Raw genomic sequence first — 8223 nt, forward strand, 5'->3', positions numbered from 1 at the left:
CAGTTTTCACTGTAAAATCGAGTTGGTGATCGTACCTACCCATATATATGTATGGAGTGGATTTTGCTACTGAAAAGAACTTTATGTTCCCAACAAGCTAGGTGAAGGACGGCTTTCACACACACTTATCTCTCAGAACTGAGCATGTGTAGAGACGTTCGTTCATCTAGCACAAAGGGAACGGGTTGCTGGTGAAACTTTAACTCTGGTTTCTCAGTCTATTTCCTAGTGCCTTTTTGAAATTCCTGCAGTTTTCACTGTAAAACCGAGTTGAATCTAGTACCTCCCGATATATATATATGGAGTGGAGTTTGCAACTGAAAAGAAACTTTGTGTTCCCAATAAGCTAGGTGAAGGACGGCTTTCACACACACTTATCTCTGAGAACTGAGCATCTGGAGAGACGTTCGTTCATCTAGCACAAAGGGATCGGTATGCAGGAGAAACTTTTTCTTGGTTTCTCAGTCTGTTTTCTACTGCCGGTTTGAATTTCCTGCATTTTTCCCTTTAAAACAGGGTTGGAGCTAGTACCACCACATATATATGTATGTTGTGGAATTTGCAACTGAAAAGAAACTTTTTGTTCCCAACAATCTTGGTGAAGGACGGCTTTCACACACACTTATCTCTCAGAACTGAGCATGTGGAGAGACGTTCGTTCATCTAGCACAAAGGGAACGGGTTGCAGGGGAAAATTTTACTCTGGTTTCTCATTCTATTTCCTATTGCCGGTTTGAAGTTCCTGCAGTTTTCACTGTAAAACCGTGTTGGTGTTTGTACCTCCCCATATATATGTATGGAGTGTAGTTTGCAACTGAAAGAAACTTTGTTTTCATAACAAGCTAGGTGAAGGGCGGCTTTCACACACACTTACCTCTCAGAACTGAGCATGTGGAGAGACGTTCGTTCATGTAGCACAAAGGAAACGGGTTGCAGGGGAAAGATTTACTCTGGTATATCAGTCTGTTTCCTACTGCTGTTTTGAAGTTCTTGCAGATCTCACTGTAAAACCGAGTTGGAGCTCGTACCTCCCCATATATATTTATGGAGTGGAGTTTGCAAGTGAAAAGAAATTTTGTGTTCCCAACAAGCTAAGTGAAGGGAGGCTTTCACACACTTATCTCTCAGAACTGAACATGTGGAGAGACGTTCGTTCATCTAGCACAAAGGTAAAGGTTTGCAGGAGAAACTTTTACTCTGGTTTCTCAGTCTGTTTCCTAGTACAGGTTTGAAGTTCCTGCAGTTTTCACTCTAAAACCGAGTTGGAGCTAGTACCTACCCATATATATGTATGGAGTGGAGTTTGCTACTGAAAAGAAACTTTGTGTTCCCAACAAGCTATGTGAAGAACGGCTTTCACACACACATAACTCTGAGAACTGAGCATGTGGAGAGACGTTCGTTCATCTAGCACAAAGGGAACGGTATGCAGGAGAAACTTTTACTCTGGTTTCTCATTCTGTTTCCTAGTGCCGGTTTGAAGTTCCTACAGTTTTCACTGTAAAACCGAGTTGGAGCAAGTACCTCCCCATATATATGTATGGAGTGGAGTTTGCAAATGAAAAGAAACTTTGTGTTCCCAAAAATCTTGGTGAAGTACGGCTTCACACACAATTATCTCTCAGAACTGAGCATGTGGAGAGACGTTCGTTCATCTAGCACAAAGGGAATGGGTTGCAGGGGAAAATTTTACTCTGGTTTCTCATTCTATTTCCTATTGCCGGTTTGAAGTTCCTGCAGTTTTCACTGTAAAACCGAGTTGGTGTTTGTACCTCCCCATATATATGTATGGAGTGTAGTTTGCAACTGAAAAGAAACTTTGTGTTCCCAACAAGCTATGTGAAGGACGGCTTTCACACACACATAAATCTGAGAACTGAGCATGTGGAGAGACGTTAGTTCATCTAGCACAAAGGGAACGGTATGCAGGAGAAACTTTTACTCTGGTTTCTCATTCTGTTTCCTAGTGCCGGTTTGAAGTTCCTGCAGTTTTCACTGTAAAACCGAGTTGGAGCAAGTACCTCCCCATATATATGTATGGAGTGGAGTTTGCAAATGAAAAGAAACTTTGTGTTCCCAACAATCTTGGTGAAGGACGGCTTTCACACAGACTTATTTCTCAGAAATGAGCATGTGGAGAGACGTTCGTTCATCTAGCGCAAAGGGAACCGGTTGCAGGAGAAACTTTTACTCTGGTTTCTCAGTCTGTTTCCTAGTGCCGGTTTGAAGTTCCTGCAGTTTTCACTGTAATACCGAGTTGGGGCTAGTACTTCCCCATATATATGTATGGAGTGGAGATTGCTAGTGAAAAGAAAATTTGTGTTCCCAACAAGCTAGGTGAAGTACGGCTTTCACACACACTTAACTCTCAGAACTGAGCATGTGGAGAGAAATTGGTTCATCTAGCACAAAGGGAACGGGTTGCAGGAGAAACTTTTACTCTGGTTTCTCAGTCTGTTTCCTAGTACAGGTTTGAAGTTCCTGCAGTTTTCACTCTAAAACCGAGTTAGATCTAGTACCTCCCCATATATATGTATGGAGTGGGGTTTGCAATTGAAAAGAAACTTTGTGTTCCCAAAAATCTTGGTGAAGTACGGCTTTCACACACAATTATCTCTCAGAACTGAGCATGTGGAGAGACGTTCGTTCATCTAGCACAAAGGGAATGGGTTGCAGGGGAAAATTTTACTCTGGTTTCTCATTCTATTTCCTATTGCCGGTTTGAAGTTCCTGCAGTTTTCACTGTAAAATCGAGTTGGTGTTTGTACCTCCCCATATATATGTATGGAGTGGAGTTTGCAACTGAAAAGAAAGTTTGTGTTCCCAAAAAGGTTGTTGAAGCACGGCTTTCACAGACACATTTCTCTCAGAACTGAGCATGTGGAGACACGTTCGTTCATCTAGCACAAATGGAACGGTTTGCAGGAGAAATTTTACTCTGGTTTCTTAGTCTGTTTCTTAGTGCCGGTTTGAAGTTCCTGCATTTTTCACTGTAAAACCGAGTTGGAGCTTAAACTTCCCCATATATATGTATGGAGTGTAGTTTTCAACTGAAAAGAAACTTTGTGTTCCCAACATGCTAGGTGAAGTCGGCTTTCACACACACTTATATCTCAGAACTGAGCATATGGAGAGACGTTCGTTCATCTATCACAAAGGGAACGGGTTGCAGGAGAAATTTTACTCTGGTTTTCAGTCTGTTTCCTAGTGCCGGTTTGAATTTCCTGCAGTTTTCACTGTAAAATCGAGTTGGTGATCGTACCTACCCATATATATGTATGGAGTGGATTTTGCTACTGAAAAGAACTTTATGTTCCCAACAAGCTAGGTGAAGGACGGCTTTCACACACACTTATCTCTCAGAACTGAGCATGTGTAGAGACGTTCGTTCATCTAGCACAAAGGGAACGGGTTGCTGGTGAAACTTTAACTCTGGTTTCTCAGTCTATTTCCTAGTGCCTTTTTGAAATTCCTGCAGTTTTCACTGTAAAACCGAGTTGAATCTAGTACCTCCCGATATATATATATGGAGTGGAGTTTGCAACTGAAAAGAAACTTTGTGTTCCCAATAAGCTAGGTGAAGGACGGCTTTCACACACACTTATCTCTGAGAACTGAGCATCTGGAGAGACGTTCGTTCATCTAGCACAAAGGGATCGGTATGCAGGAGAAACTTTTTCTTGGTTTCTCAGTCTGTTTTCTACTGCCGGTTTGAATTTCCTGCATTTTTCCCTTTAAAACAGGGTTGGAGCTAGTACCACCACATATATATGTATGTTGTGGAATTTGCAACTGAAAAGAAACTTTTTGTTCCCAACAATCTTGGTGAAGGACGGCTTTCACACACACTTATCTCTCAGAACTGAGCATGTGGAGAGACGTTCGTTCATCTAGCACAAAGGGAACGGGTTGCAGGGGAAAATTTTACTCTGGTTTCTCATTCTATTTCCTATTGCCGGTTTGAAGTTCCTGCAGTTTTCACTGTAAAACCGTGTTGGTGTTTGTACCTCCCCATATATATGTATGGAGTGTAGTTTGCAACTGAAAAGAAACTTTGTTTTCATAACAAGCTAGGTGAAGGGCGGCTTTCACACACACTTACCTCTCAGAACTGAGCATGTGGAGAGACGTTCGTTCATGTAGCACAAAGGAAACGGGTTGCAGGGGAAAGATTTACTCTGGTATATCAGTCTGTTTCCTACTGCTGTTTTGAAGTTCTTGCAGATCTCACTGTAAAACCGAGTTGGAGCTCGTACCTCCCCATATATATGTATGGAGTGGAGTTTGCAAGTGAAAAGAAATTTTGTGTTCCCAACAAGCTAAGTGAAGGGCGGCTTTCACACACTTATCTCTCAGAACTGAACATGTGGAGAGACGTTCGTTCATCTAGCACAAAGGTAAAGGTTTGCAGGAGAAACTTTTACTCTGGTTTCTCAGTCTGTTTCCTAGTACAGGTTTGAAGTTCCTGCAGTTTTCACTCTAAAACCGAGTTGGAGCTAGTACCTACCCATATATATGTATGGAGTGGAGTTTGCTACTGAAAAGAAACTTTGTGTTCCCAACAAGCTATGTGAAGAACGGCTTTCACACACACATAACTCTGAGAACTGAGCATGTGGAGAGACGTTCGTTCATCTAGCACAAAGGGAACGGTATGCAGGAGAAACTTTTACTCTGGTTTCTCATTCTGTTTCCTAGTGCCGGTTTGAAGTTCCTACAGTTTTCACTGTAAAACCGAGTTGGAGCAAGTACCTCCCCATATATATGTATGGAGTGGAGTTTGCAAATGAAAAGAAACTTTGTGTTCCCAAAAATCTTGGTGAAGTACGGCTTCACACACAATTATCTCTCAGAACTGAGCATGTGGAGAGACGTTCGTTCATCTAGCACAAAGGGAATGGGTTGCAGGGGAAAATTTTACTCTGGTTTCTCATTCTATTTCCTATTGCCGGTTTGAAGTTCCTGCAGTTTTCACTGTAAAACCGAGTTGGTGTTTGTACCTCCCCATATATATGTATGGAGTGTAGTTTGCAACTGAAAAGAAACTTTGTGTTCCCAACAAGCTATGTGAAGGACGGCTTTCACACACACATAAATCTGAGAACTGAGCATGTGGAGAGACGTTAGTTCATCTAGCACAAAGGGAACGGTATGCAGGAGAAACTTTTACTCTGGTTTCTCATTCTGTTTCCTAGTGCCGGTTTGAAGTTCCTGCAGTTTTCACTGTAAAACCGAGTTGGAGCAAGTACCTCCCCATATATATGTATGGAGTGGAGTTTGCAAATGAAAAGAAACTTTGTGTTCCCAACAATCTTGGTGAAGGACGGCTTTCACACAGACTTATTTCTCAGAAATGAGCATGTGGAGAGACGTTCGTTCATCTAGCGCAAAGGGAACCGGTTGCAGGAGAAACTTTTACTCTGGTTTCTCAGTCTGTTTCCTAGTGCCGGTTTGAAGTTCCTGCAGTTTTCACTGTAATACCGAGTTGGGGCTAGTACTTCCCCATATATATGTATGGAGTGGAGATTGCTAGTGAAAAGAAAATTTGTGTTCCCAACAAGCTAGGTGAAGTACGGCTTTCACACACACTTAACTCTCAGAACTGAGCATGTGGAGAGAAATTGGTTCATCTAGCACAAAGGGAACGGGTTGCAGGAGAAACTTTTACTCTGGTTTCTCAGTCTGTTTCCTAGTACAGGTTTGAAGTTCCTGCAGTTTTCACTCTAAAACCGAGTTAGATCTAGTACCTCCCCATATATATGTATGGAGTGGGGTTTGCAATTGAAAAGAAACTTTGTGTTCCCAAAAATCTTGGTGAAGTACGGCTTTCACACACAATTATCTCTCAGAACTGAGCATGTGGAGAGACGTTCGTTCATCTAGCACAAAGGGAATGGGTTGCAGGGGAAAATTTTACTCTGGTTTCTCATTCTATTTCCTATTGCCGGTTTGAAGTTCCTGCAGTTTTCACTGTAAAACCGAGTTGGTGTTTGTACCTCCCCATATATATGTATGGAGTGGAGTTTGCAACTGAAAAGAAAGTTTGTGTTCCCAAAAAGGTTGTTGAAGCACGGCTTTCACAGACACATTTCTCTCAGAACTGAGCATGTGGAGACACGTTCGTTCATCTAGCAAACAATGAACGGGTTGCAGGAGAAACTTTTTCACTGGTTTCTCAGTCTGTTTCCTAGTGCCGTTTTGAAGTTCCTGCAGTTTTCACTGTAAAACAGATTTGGAGCTAGTACCTCCCCCTATATATGTATGGAGTGGATTTTGCAACTGAAAAGAAACTTATGTTCCCAACAAGGTAAGTGAAGGATGGCTTTCACACACACTTATCTCTCAGAATTGAGCAAGTGGATAGGCTTTCGTTCATCTAGTTCAAAGGGAACGGGTTGCAGGAGGAACTATATCTCTGGTTTCTCAGTATGTTTCCTAGTGCCGTTATGAAGTTCCTGCAGTTTTCACTGTAAAACCAAGTTGTAGCTAGTACCTCCCCATATATATGTATGGAGTGGAGTTTGCAACTGAAAGGAAACTTTGTGTTCAAAACAAGCAAGGTGTAAAACGGCTTTCACACACACTTATCTCTCAGAAATGAGCATGTGGAGAGACGTTCGTTCATCTAGCACAAAGGGAACGGGTTGCAGGGGAAAATTTTACTCTGGTTTCTCATTCTATTTCCTATTGCCGGTTTGAAGTTCCTGCATTTTTCACTGTAAATCCGAGTTGGTGTTTGTACCTCCCCATATATATGTATGTAGTGTAGTTTGCAACTGAAAAGAAACTTTGTTTTCCCAACAAGCTAGGTGAAGGGCGGCTTTCACACACACTTACCTCTCAGAAATCAGCATGTGGAGAGACGTTCGTTCATCTAGCACAAAGGGAACGGGTTGCAGGGGAAAGTATTACTCTGGTATCTCAGTCTGTTTCCTACTGCCGTTTTGAAGTTCTTGCAGTTCTCACTGTAAAACCGATTTGGAGCTAGTACCTCCCCATATATATGTATGGAGTGGATTTTGCAAGTGAAAAGAAACTATGTGTTCCCAACAAGCTAGGTGAAGGGCGGCTTTCACACACAATTATCTCTCAGAACTGAGCATGTGGAGAGACTTTCGTTCATCTAGCACAATAGGAACGGTTTGCAGAAGAAACTTTAACTCTGGTTTCTCAGTCTATTTCCTAGTGCCTGTTTGAAGTTCCTGCAATTTTCACTGTAAAACCGAGTTGAAGCTAGTACCTCCCCATATATATGTACGGAGTGGAGTTTGCAACTGAAAAGAAACTTTGTGTTCCCAAAAAGTTTGGTGAAGCACGGCTTTCACATACACTTATCTCTCAGAACTGAGCATGTGGAGACACGTTTGTTCATCTAGCAAACAATGAACGGGTTGCAGGAGAAACATTTTCACTGGTTTCTCAGTCTGTTTCCTAGTGCCGTTTTGAAGTTCCTGCAGTTTTCTCTGTAAAACAGATTTGGAGCTAGTACCTCCCCTTATATATGTATGGAGTGGATTTTGCAACTGAAAAGAAACTTATGTTCCCAACAAGGTAATTGAAGGACGGCTTTCACACACACTTATCTCTCAGAACTGAGCATGTGGATAGACTTTCGTTCATCTAGTTCAAAGGGAACGGGTTGCAGGAGGAACTATTTCTCTGGTTTCTCAGTATGTTTCCTAGTGCCGTTATGAAGTTCCTGCAGTTTTCACTGTAAAACCAAGTTGTAGCTAGTACCTCCCCATATATATGTATGGAGTGGAGTTTGCAACTGAAAGGAAACTTTGTGTTCAAAACAAGCAAGGTGAAAAACGGCTTTCACACACACTTATCTCTCAGAAATGAGCATGTGGAGAGACGTTCGTTCATCTAGCACAAAGGGAACGGGTTGCAGGAGAAACTTTTACTCTGGGTTCTCAGTCTGTTTCCTAGTGCCGGTTTGAAGTTCCTGCAGTTTTCACTGTAAAACCGAGTTGGAGCAAGTACCTCCCCATATATATGAATGGAGTGTACTTTACAACTGAAAAGAAACTTTGTGTTCCCAACAAGCTAGGTGAAGGACGGCTTTCACACACATTTATCTCTCAGAACTGAGCATGTGGAGAGACGTTCGTTCATCTAGCACAAATGGAACGGTTTGCAGGAGAAATTTTACTCTGGTTTCTTAGTCTGTTTCTTAGTGCCGGTTTGAAGTTCCTGCATTTTTCACTGTAAAACCGAGTT

The sequence above is a fragment of the Camelus bactrianus genome, chromosome 1 (assembly GCF_048773025.1).
Source record: "Camelus bactrianus isolate YW-2024 breed Bactrian camel chromosome 1, ASM4877302v1, whole genome shotgun sequence".
Lineage (NCBI taxonomy): Eukaryota > Metazoa > Chordata > Mammalia > Artiodactyla > Camelidae > Camelus > Camelus bactrianus.